Source organism: Ranitomeya variabilis, chromosome 4 (genome assembly GCF_051348905.1).
Source record: "Ranitomeya variabilis isolate aRanVar5 chromosome 4, aRanVar5.hap1, whole genome shotgun sequence".
Lineage (NCBI taxonomy): Eukaryota > Metazoa > Chordata > Amphibia > Anura > Dendrobatidae > Ranitomeya > Ranitomeya variabilis.
Window position 1 is genome coordinate 510856145 of NC_135235.1, and position 12884 is coordinate 510869028.

Genomic DNA, 12884 nt, shown 5'->3' on the forward strand with positions numbered 1-12884 from the left:
CAACGAACCTCCCAAGGGCGAGCTGGCCTGGTAGACCACCCCCTATGCAGGGAACGTCAGAAGCAGGCCCAGAGGAGACTATTGCCGTGGACGCTGATACCCAGGGACAGGACGTAGTAGAAGCACGAAAGGCAGGCGAGGAAAACAGGAAGCGGAGACTGGAGATAACAGGAGGGACTTATATGGAACAGACAGAGGAGGATGGAGGGAGGACACTCACGAGAGACTGGAAAACGGGACAGGCAAGGAGAAGACAGGGAAGGATGGGAGGCACAAAGAGAGCAGTCTGAGAGGTAACAGGGCAGGGAAGCACAGGATACGAGACAACGCAAAATACTGGACTGTGGCAGAAAAACAGGAAAGCTCATGGAAGCGAGGGACCTGAATATAGCATGAAGCACAATAGACAATCAGACAAAGAACAGGGGGAGAGGCTACCTGATAAAGGAAGAGTACCGCAGAACTTCCGGGTGAGGAAACCTCCAGAATCATGAAAAGGAAGAACGGAGCGAGCGAAGACCAGCATGTTGGAGTGCGCGTGCGCTGCTGGAGCTGGAAAGTGAAGTGCGCACGCGTCGCCGCCGAGATCAGAAGCCAGCGAGGTGGTCAGGTGGCGCACGAACACGTCAGGTGGCGCACGAACACATCGGGAGCGCGCAGGGCTGGACAAGCATGTCGGGAGCCGGAGGAAGACTCAGCAGAAGCGGCAGCAGTGGCAGAAGGTAACAGGTAAGTATGTCGAGAGCCAGGGGGAGGTGCAGCAGCCGTGACATAAGGTTTCTCCTTGTAGAGAGTGACATACCAGCTCTGGCTTGTCAAGGTAAGGAGGCTTATTCACCGTGCAATGCTCCTCTGGGAAATTTAATATGCAAATTGCCTCGTCAGAGAAAAAGAGGACTTGAACTCTACAGCGCCACCTGTTGGAAGTAGCGATCCTACAAGTCACATTCAACTCTTTAACGAGTCTTGCAATATGACTTAGGATAAATAGCCAAATCAGTATCTCAATTCGCAGACATGGTGCGCTTTACCATATTGGGTAAATGTTACTTTTTAACTATAGCACTATTGTCTCTCTGGCTAATGTCGCCACCTTCACGTCCACATATCTGTAGCGGCATAAATTCACATTTTCAAGCAAGGCACCATCACTTTTATTTGATGAATTCCAACCATCTTTACTCCTATGTCAGAGACACAACGGATGTACTTACTAAGATTGACGGTGTCTCTATTGATGATGTTATGATGCTTGTCACTACTGACATTGAATCATTATATACATCAATAAGACATTCTGATGGCCTTAGGGCAACCTGCTTCTTCCTTGAGACAGCCAACTGGGATGGCCACTTTTCGGATTTTATTTTGGATATGTTGGAATTTGTCCTGACGCACAATTTTTTAATTTTCAAAAATAATTTTTTTTTACAGACACAAGGTACCAAGATGGGTGCGGCGTGTGTTCCGTCGTACGCAAACCTGTTTCTCGGTTTTTGGGAGAGTCAGGTTTTACAGGGTGATGGAGCTCACGCCGCTGACCCAGTGATGGGCTGGTTTCGTTACATTGATGACGTGTTGATGGTCTGGGAGGGTGACGAGGACAGTCTGTCTAATTTTAAGCAACAACTCAATGCTAATTGTTTTAATTTGAAATTTACTTTCAAGTGGCTGTTAAATATTAATTAATAATTGAATTATTCATATCCTCAATTCTGTACTGAGCACATTGCCTCTCGCTGACATTACAAAAGCTATTTCTGTATATGTAGCTCAGAGTATAAGTTAACACCATATAGAGGGAACACGTGGTCTGTGGGACATATAAATAACGTCTCTTAGGAGGGTGTGGGGTTGGTCACGTGTTGGCTGTCACCTCCTGCCTTCACCATCATTCTCCATGGACGTCAGACATGTCACAAGGAATGAACAGCTGATTGCCATGATTCTACTCCAGGAAAGAAAGATGACTTCTACTCCATCTCAGAAACGATGAGTAACAAGCGCTGATATTTACAAATGGACAATCTGTTCGTAACTATTTCATCTATTTTTATGTTTTGCTGCAATGTGGTTTTTCTGTGGATAATTCAATAAACCACTACATTTTTTATGAAAATATCTTGACATTTTTCTTTAAGAGTAACTCACCTGGTTAGTCTTGATTAAATAAATGTGCAAAATAAGCATATTTAACATTGGCCAAGTCAGCCAGCTTTGATTTTTTGTGCTATTTTTGCCTGGATTTCCTTCACCTTCCACACGGGGGAAGAGAGAAGAGCTTCGCTAGATGTTGGCAAGTTTTCAGGAATTTCACTACAAAACTTCAAGTCACAAAGATCTCACAGAACCTCTGAGTAAGGAGACTTAACAGGTGCCAGATGGATTGACAAGTAGTAGGAGTACTACAAGTGCCAGACATGTTGAAGACAGACGTGCTGAAGACTTACATGCTGATGACCAGAGCCCAGTGTTGTCCAACAAAGAAACTACAAGCTGAGATATTTCAAGGTAAGAAAAATGGATTTAATTAATTCATATGCTAAGTCAAGTTCGCTGGAATTTTTAAGTCTAGGTGAAAAGTCTAAAAACGTGGAAATATTTTGGCTTTCTTTATTTGCAGAATGCAAGATAGAAAATCTAAAGATAGATTCTAAGCTAATATCTAGAAAAAAAGAAAGAGAGCATATTAAAAATATTTTACATTTGGCTGATGTATTTCACAAGTTCGTTACAGAGAAGTCCAAAAAAGACTGTGTAGAAAGAATTTCTAAGGAAATTAATGATGTTCCCAAGATTGACTGTAATGTGGAGAGTAAACAAGATGTGACACACGTGTCTGTAATAGCTACTCAAGGTGACCTTGTGTCTCATGATGAAAAACAAGATGGAGGAAACGTAGGAGACATGACAACTGAGAAAGTAGATGTACAAGGGCCACTAAAAATAGAAGATGACTCAGAAGCCCAACTTCAAACTAAATCTAGGAAAATCTTGTTAAAATTATGCAAAATCATACCTGCATATGATGAGAAAATCCATGTGTGCAGAAATTCAGAGATATTTGAGAGTTTTGGGGAGAAAAATCAGTTGTTTAAAATGTGGCTTCCGGTAACTTTTTCCAGAAGGTTCTCATTAAAAATGCAGAATGATGAGTTCCATGAAGAAATGACTGATATAGAAAGATTAAAAAATTTTATATTCTGTGGTTTAAAAGAAAATTATCCAGACATTGATATTCTTCTAAAATTGAAGATTGGCCGGAAAGAATGTACTTTTACATTCATGTCCATATTTGAAAGGTTGTACAAAACTGTCATTACAAATTTCAATAAACAATCAATGATAAATTGTTTTGTAAACAAATTTGGATTCCTAAATTCTGCATCTCGTATTATTGCGTCACAAAAAGATTCTTTATTTGAATGTGTGCAATCCCTTGATTTTTCTAGAAAACATGAGAATTTTGAAAGGAAAACAAATTATACCAAGTTTTTGAAAACAGACAGAAATATATCTTATCAAAAACCAAAATCAAAATCTCCAAAATTGTCCCCAAATCACATCTATGAAGTACGAAGAAAATTACATATTTGTTATAAGCCCTATCAAATGATTCAAGAGTCCTCCACTGAAGCTGCTCTGAAAGGGTTAAAAGCTGAAGGTTCAGATCTGTCTGTAAAGATGGCGGAAATTGACAGAAAGAAACAGGTGAGCATAGGGGGTGAGCTGAATATTCCATTACCAGAGCTCTTCAAAGAATCCATAGGTCTAAAAATGACAATTTTAAATAGAGCTTTTCAACAAATTATCGACAGAGAGTTGAGATTTGGTTTAGAAATTGGCTAAAAATGTAATTATATTATATAATGTGTAAATTAGCTATACAATGTATTATTTATTAATATGTAATTATTTTATACAATATAATTCTGCAGTTATATATTAATATAGTATACAGTAAATACTGTAGCATATTTGTATAAGTAGAGATTATATTAACTGTATTTTTATATGTATAGTGAAATAATTAAAATTTACTCCAGTAATAAAACTTAGAATTACATTAAATACATTTATTAAATATATACATATGTATAACATATTTAAATTATTTTGTTTCTGAATAAATATGAAATTAATCTTTATCTTTTATTTTTCCTTAGAATTTTCATTTCAAAACAGGAATTTAAAAAAAAACCCTCTTACATGGATTTATGTCTTTATTTACACAGGAAGTTATAATAACTGCTTGATTTTATATATTTAACACTTAACCCCTTCACCCCAAAGCCTGTTTTCACCTAAGTGACACGGCCAATTTTTACAATTCTGACCACTGTCACTTTATGAGGTCATAACTCTGAAACGCTTCAACGGATCCTGGTGATTCTGAGATTGTTTTCTCGTGACATATTGTACTTTATGATAGTGGTAAAACTTCTTCGATATGACTTGCATTTATTTGTGAAAAAAACAGAAATTTGTCGAAAATTATGAAAATTTAGCAATTTTCAAATTTTTCGTTTTTATGCCCTTAAATTAGAGAGTTATATCACATAATATAGTTAATAAACAACATTTCCACATGTCTGCTTTACATCAGCACAATTTTGGAAACATAATTTTTTTTTGTTAGGGAGTTATAAGGGTTAAAAGTTGACCAGCGATTTCTCATTTTTGCAACAAAATTTGCAAAACCATTTTTTTTACGGACCACCTCACACTTGAAGTGACTTTGAGGGGTCTATATGACAGAAAATGTCCAAAAGTGACACCATTCTATAAACTGCACCCCTCAAGGTACTCTAAACCACATTCAAAAAGTTTATTAACCCTTCAGGTGCTTCACAGGAATTTTTGGAATGTTTAAAAAAAATTGAACATTTAACTTTTTTTTCACAAAATTTTTACTTCAGATCCAATTTGTTTTATTTTACCAAGGGTAACAGGAGAAATTGGACCAAAAAAGTTGTTGTACAATTTGTCCTGAGTACGCCGATACCCCACATGTTGGGGTAAACCATTGATTGGGCACATGGCAGAGCTCGGAAGGGAAGGAGCGCCATTTGACTTTTCAATGCAAAATTGGCTGGAATTGAGATCGGAACCCATGTCGTGTTTGGAGAGCCCCTGACGTGCCTAAACAGTGGAAACCCCCACAAGTGACACCATTTTGGAAAGTAGACCCTCTAATGAACTAATCTAGATGTGTGGTGAGCACTTTGAACCTCCAAGTGCTTCACAGAAGTTTATAATGTGGAGCCGTAAAAAAAATTAATATTAATTTTCACAAAAAATGATATTTTTGCCCCAAATTTTTTATTTTCCCAAGGGTAGCAGGATAAATTGGACCCCAAAAGTTGTTGTGCAATTTGTCCTGAGTACGCTGATACTTCATATATGGGGATAAACCACTGTTTGGGCGCATGGCAGAGCTCGGAAGGGAAGGAGCGCCATTTGACTTTTCAATGCAAAATTGGCTGGAATTGAGATTGGAACCCATGTCGTGTTTGGAGAGCCCCTGACGTGCCTAAACAGTGGAAACCCCCACAAGTGACACCATTTTGGAAAGAAGACCCCCTAAGGAACTTATTTAGATGTGTGGTGAGCACTTTTAACCCCCAGTTGTTTCACTAAAGTTTAGAATGTAGCGCTGTGAAAATCAAAAAATCATTTTTTCTTTCCACAAAATGATGTTTTAGCCCGCAATTTTTTTTCCCCCAAGGGTAACAGGAGAAATTGGACCACAAAAGTTATTGTCCAATTTGTCCTGAGTACGCTGATACCCCATACATTGGGGGGAACCACTGTTTGGGCGCACGGCAGAGCTCGGAAGGGAAGGAGCGCCGTTTGAAATGCAGACTTAGATGGATTGGTCTGCAGGTGTCATGTTGCATTTGCAGAGCCCCTGATGTACCTAAACAGTAGAAACCCCCCACAAGTGACCCCATATTGGAAACTAGACCCCCCACGGAACTTATCTAGATGTGTTGTGAGAACTTTGAACCCCCAAGTGCTTCACTACAGTTTATAACGCAGAGCCGCGAAAATAAAAAATATATTTTTTTCCACGAAAATTATATTTTAGCCCCCATGTTTTTATTTTCCCAAGGGTAAGGCTGGTTTCACACTTGCGTTTTTTTTAAAAACGCATGTGTGAAAAAACGCATGTAATCGCGGTAAAACGCATGCGTTTTTTTAGACGCATGCGTTTTTATAGAAAAACACAAGAAAACAAGAAAAAAACAAAAAACCCTAACCCTAACCCTATCCCTACCCCTAACCTGAAATACGTGGCACTGAAATACGTGGCACTGAAATACATTTATATACGTATATACGTATATACGTATATAAGTGCCACGATATTTCAGTGGCCACGTATATAAGTGCCACATATATAAGTGCCACGTATATAAGTGCCACGTATATAAGTGCCACGTATATAAGTGCCACGTATATAAGTGCCACGTATTTCATGTACATGCCACGATATTTAAGTGCCACGTATATAAGTGCCACGTATTTAAGTGCCACGTATTTAAGTGCCACGTATTTAAGTGCCACGTATTTAAGTGCCACGTATTTAAGTGCCACGTATTTCACGTAAATGCCACGATATTTCAGTGCCACGTATTTCACTGAAATACCGTGGCACTTAAATACGTGGCACTGAAATATCGTGGCACTGAAATATCGTGGCACTGAAATATCGTGGCACTGAAATACGTGGCACTGAAATACGTGGCACTGAAATACGTGGCACTGAAATACGTGGCACTGAAATACGTGGCACTATGACTGTCAGAAAATGTTCATTAAACGGTTAGGGATGAGTTTAGGGGTAGGGTTAGGGTTAGGGTTTGGATCCCTTTATCACCTTGATGGTGGTGGGTGACTTTTCAGTGTGTGTTCTGTTTTTTTTCTATAAAAACGCATGCGTTTTTAACGCAAACAAACGCGTTGAGATCGGACGCCATGTCGCGTTTGGAGAGCCCCTGATGTGCCTAAACAGTGAAAACTCCCCAATTCTAACTGAAACCCTAACCCCAACCCTAACCCTAGTCCTAACCCTAGCGCTACTTTCACACTAGCGTTTTTTTGCATACGTCGCAATGCGTCGTTTTGGCGAAAAAACGCATCCTGCAAAGTCATCTGCAGGATGCGTTTTTTCCCCATAGACTAACATTAGCGACGTATTGACACACGTCGCAAGCGTCGTGCGACGGTTGCGTCGTGTTGTGGCGGACCGCCGGCAGCAAAAAACGTTACATGTAACTTTTTTTGTGCTGACCGTCCACCATTTCCGACCGCGCATGCGCGGCTGGAACTCCGCCCCCACCTCCCCGCACCTCACAATGGGGCAGCGGATGCGTGGAAAAACAGCATCCGCTGCCCCCGTTGTGCGGCGCTTGCACAGTATGCGTCGGTATGTCGGGCCGACGCAGCGCGACGGCCCCGTACTGACGCTAGTGTGAAAGTAGCCTAACGGGAAAATGGAAATAAATATATTTTTTAAAATTTTATTATTTTTCCTAACTAAGGGGGTGATGAAGGGGGATTTGATTTACTTATATAGCGTTTTTTGGGCGGATTTTTATGGTTGGCAGCCGTCACACACTAAAAGACGCTTTTTATTGCAAACAATAGTTTTTGCATCACCACATTTTGAGAGCTATAATTTTTCCATATTTTGGTCCACAGAGTCATGTGAGATCTTGTTTTTTGCGGGACGAGTTGCCGTTTTTGCTGGTACCATTTTCGGGTACATGACATTTTTTGATCGCTTTTTATTCCGATTTTTGGGAGGCGGAATGAACAAAAACCAGCAATTCCTGAAATTCTTTTAGGGGGTGCGTTTATACCGTTCCGCGTTTGGTAAAAAGGATAAAGCAGTTTTATTCTTCGGGTCAGTACGATTACAGCGATAACTCATTTATATAATTTTTTTATGTTTTGGCGCTTTTACACAATAAAAACTATTTTATATAAAAAATAATTGTTTTTGCATCGCTTTATTCTGAGAGCTATAACTTTTTTATTTTTCTGCTGATGATGCTGTATGGCGGCTTTTTTTTTGCGGTACAAGATGACGTTTTCAGCGGTACCATGGTTATTTATATCCGTCTTTTTGATCGCGTGTTATTCCACTTTTTGTTTGGCGGTATGAGAATAAAGCGTTGTTTTTTGCCTCGTTTTTTTTTTTTTTTTTTTACGGTGTTCACTGAAGGGGTTAACTAGTGATATAGTTTTATAGGTGGGGTTGTTACGGACGCGGCGATACTAAATATGTGTACTTTTATTTTGTGGTGTTTTTTTTATTTAGATAAAGAAATGTATTTATGGGAATATATTTATTTTTTTTTTTCTTTATTTAGGAATTTTTTTTTTTTTTTTTTTTTTTTACACATGTGGAAAAATTTTTTTTTTACTTTTTTACTTTGTCCCAGGAGGGGACATCACAGATCGGTGATCAGACCGTGTGCATAGCACTCGGTCTGATCACCGATGTGACAGGCACATTCCACAGGCTTGCCGGCGCCTGCTATGAGGATTCTCAGCAGACGCCGGCAAGCAGGGTCATCTTATGACCCGGAAGGAGTCCCGCGGCCATCTTGGATCCGGGGACTCCTTCCAGGTCACCGGAGCAGCGCGATCTCATCGCGCTGCTCCGGTGGGAGAGCGCAGGGAGCCCCCGTCCCTGCGCGATCCCCCTCTATGCCGCTGTCACTATTGACAGCGGCATCAGAGGGGTTAAATGCCGGCGATCGGCGACAGCGCCGATCGTGGGCATTGCTGCGGGGTGTCAGCTGTCATATACAGCTGACACCCGCACCCGATCACCGCGGCGCTCAGCGCGAGACCGCGGTGATCGGGGCGCCGTACTAGTACTGCGGCTGGCACTAATGCAGTGCCGGCAGCGCCGTACTAGTACGGCGCATGGCACGAAGGGGTTAAAAGAAATAATACATAACTAACAATTTAAAATTTGTGTACTATAATTTTTTCCTGTAACAATCTAAAACTAGTTTTTTTCCTTTGCATGGTAATAATATTTTTTTTTCCACTGCATGTTGCATGACATGTGACAACTGTGGGTTAAAAATAAGGATACCATATACCCATGTTTCAGTTTAAACCTTTTGAAGCCCCTCAGCCTTTACAAGTCAAATGGATTCAGTTGCAGGCCCTGTACCAGATATAGCTGGAGAACAAATGCTCAAGTTCTTATGAGTCCTATCTATAGATATTTTACAAAGTGTTAGGTAATGTGTATTTGGGGAATATTCAAAGAAATATTAAAATATTAAATTTAATAGTTTACAATGCGCATTGATAATTAGGATACAATATTTTGGGTTAATTTACATGTATTCTTATTCTTTGTATGTGAAATATGTAGTTTCAACTTATATGTGTGTCACAGTCTGAGTGACAGATGACAGATGAGCGTTTGAGCAGCTGTTAAGAGTGAAGTTAACGTAAGAGTGAATAACGTGGAATGTGTATGTACAGTATGAGAGAGGCCTCATGGTATTCTATGAAATATTATTTACTCAACATATATTTCTATATTTCTTTAGTAATTATTATTTCTTGATTTAGTTAATAGTGAATAAGTGCAATCACACATCAATATGGTTTATCAAGAAAATCGACATTTAGAATAATTTTTCCAAATGATAATTTTATGATATTCAGTGTTTTTTTAATGGTTACATAGATGGGTACACATCTTTAAACAAATATATGGCACAAGCTGATATGACAGTTATAAAATATAATTATTTTTAATTTTGGTTTTTATAAATGAATTTTTTCATAAAATAATATTTTTTGATGTTAAGGGGGAAATCTGTTTTTGATCTTGATTACATCCTCACATTTCATCAATACCTCTTTTTCACACATTTTAATAAAGAAAAAATATTAATAAGGTTTTATTGGGTATAATAACATTAAGTATTATATAAGTCATTTTTTACTCTAATGAAGGGTATTATATGCAAAGTTGCATAATTTCAAGGTTTTGGTACTACAAGGTTATGACAAATACAAAAACATCTAGGCAATGGAAATATTAAGGGAATGTGTTACTGAAACATAACCTCTGCATTTATCATCAACATATAAAGGCCTTATTTTTATTCTAATTTTTATTTTTCATTTTTATTCTTACTTCATTCTTATTCTTAATTTTTTTTTTTTATCTCAAGAAAAAAATCAATATTTAATAAAGTAATGTCTAGTACAAGAATATTGCTTCATTAAATATAGTGATCATAAGGTTTCATTATAAGAGAAATGTTTCAATTCTGAGTTAAATACAACAATTCTTTCACTCATTCATTCATATATATTCTTATTTTGGTTTATGGCTATACATTTTTACATATTATTGGTCTATTAAATATAGTTTATTAATAAAGTTTTAGTAATAAAGATGGAAACACTTGTTACATAAAAGACACTGACATCTATGGGTTCAAAAAGAAATTACATCTATGACATAAAAATGTCCTATCACATGAAGAATATGGTTAATAATGTATTATCATTTTTTATTATTTTATTTTTCCAAATATGAATTCTATATTGATATTCTGATAATAATTATATAGATATTATTGATTGCTATGGTATGCTGTGATATTATAGGTTACGAAAATTACCAGATTTGGTATAGAATAGGGAATGAAGACTTCAATCAAGATACTGAAGTTCCATTAATAAAGACTTTTCATAATTCTTAAAAGTTTCAAGAAAAAGCCATTATCCAGAAGTTCCACAAGGTAACAATGCTATGATTTCTGAGTAATAATAGACTGTGTCAAATACAATTCATGTCACCACTAACAACCACGACTGCAGCATCCATCACTGACAACCACGACTACAGCATCCATCACTGACAACTGAGTACAGTATCTAAACTGACAACCACAATTGGAAAGGATGATGATCCTATGATGCTAAGATGAACTGTGCTATTACGTTTTATCATGTTCCAGTGGTTTCCTATCACCTATAGGACTTCCATGAAAGCTGGTGAACAATCAGGTAATTGTCAGGATGCTACAACCCTGACATGTGTCCTGTGCACTAAGGACTGGTTATGGTGCTATGTTTAGCAAGGAAGAGTCAATTTAACCCTTGCTGTGCTGACCAAAGATGTTACACCTGTTCCAAGACAAATGCGGATGATATGGAAGGATTCCAGATGCTTTCCAAGGCGAGCCAATGTAAGTCCAGGTGTGTCCAGGTGACACTGTACAGATATTAAAGTTACATTTCATCTATGAACTTTGCTTTCTTATCAACATTTGAATTTATGGACTTTGATTGACACGACACAGTCTCTACAATATCTACATGCTATCATCTATTTCAAAAGAATTATAATAAAGGGTTGTTTTAAAAGAACCAAGAAGACATCAAGATGAAGACCAGATGACATCAGACCTGAGATGCTTCAATTATGTATAGGGAAGTATAATTATATATTTTATATGAATATTGGTCACGGCTTACCATAACATGAATTTACATATCATTATGTTATTGAGTACGTATAACAATATTATTATTATTATTTATATTATTATGAACATTAAATTATTTTGCCAAAGAAGAAGAAAAGAAGATCTTATTAATATGTTTACTTTGAGGGTTCCAATCAATGTCTGTCACCCTCAAAAGGGGGAATTGTTAAATATTAATTATTAATTGAATTATTCATATTCTCAATTCTGTACTGAGCACATTGCTTCTCGCTGACATTACAAAAGCTATTTCTGTATATGTAACTCAGAGTATAAGTTAACACCATATAGGGGGAACACGTGGTCTGTGGGACATATAAATAACGTCTCTTAGGAGGGTGTGGGGTTGGTCACGTGGGGGCTGTCACCAATGCCTTCACCATCATTCTCCATGGACGTCAGACAAGTCACAAGGAATGAACAGCTGATTCTACTCCAGGAAGAAAGATTACTTCTACTCCATCTCAGAAACGATGAGTAACAAGCGCTGATATTTACAAATGGACAATCTGTTCGTAACTATTTCATCTATTTTTATGTTTTGCTGCAATGTGTCTTTTCTGTGGATAATTCAATAAACCACTACATTTTTTATGAAAATATCATGACATTTTTCTTTAAGAGTAACGTACCTGGTAAGTAGTCTTGATTAACCCCTTACTGCCATTGGACGTACTATTCTGTCCATGTGGGGTGGGCCCTACTTCCCAAGGATGGAATAGTATGTCCAGCATGATCAGCCGCGCTCACGGTGGGAGCACGGCCGATCGCGGCCGGGTGTCAGCTGACTATCACAGCTGACACCCGGCACTATGAGCCAGGAGCGGTCACGGACCGCCCCCGGCACATTAACCCCTGGCACACTGCAATCAAACATGATCGCAGTGTTCCGGCAGTACAGGGAAGCATCGCGCAAGGAGGGGGCTCCCTGCGTGCTTCCCTGAGACGATCGGTACAAGGCGATGTGCTCACCTTGTACCGAGCGTCTCCTCCCAGCAGGCCCCAGATCCAAAATGGCTGCGGGGCTGCATCCGGGTCCTGCAGGGAAGTGGCTTCACAGCGCCTGCTCAGAGCAGACGCCGGGAAGCCTCCCTGCTGTGCATGTCAGATCGCTGATCTGCACAGCGATCTGTCACTTTACTGTGATGCCCCCCGGGGCAAAGTAAAAATGAAAAAAAAAAATTACATGTGTAAAAAAAAAGAAAAAAATTCCTAAATAAATAATAATAATAAAAAAATATTGTTCCAATAAATACATTCCTTTAGCTAAATAAAAAAAAAACAATAAAAATACACATGTTTAGTATCGCCGCGTCCGTAACGACCCGGCCTATAAAA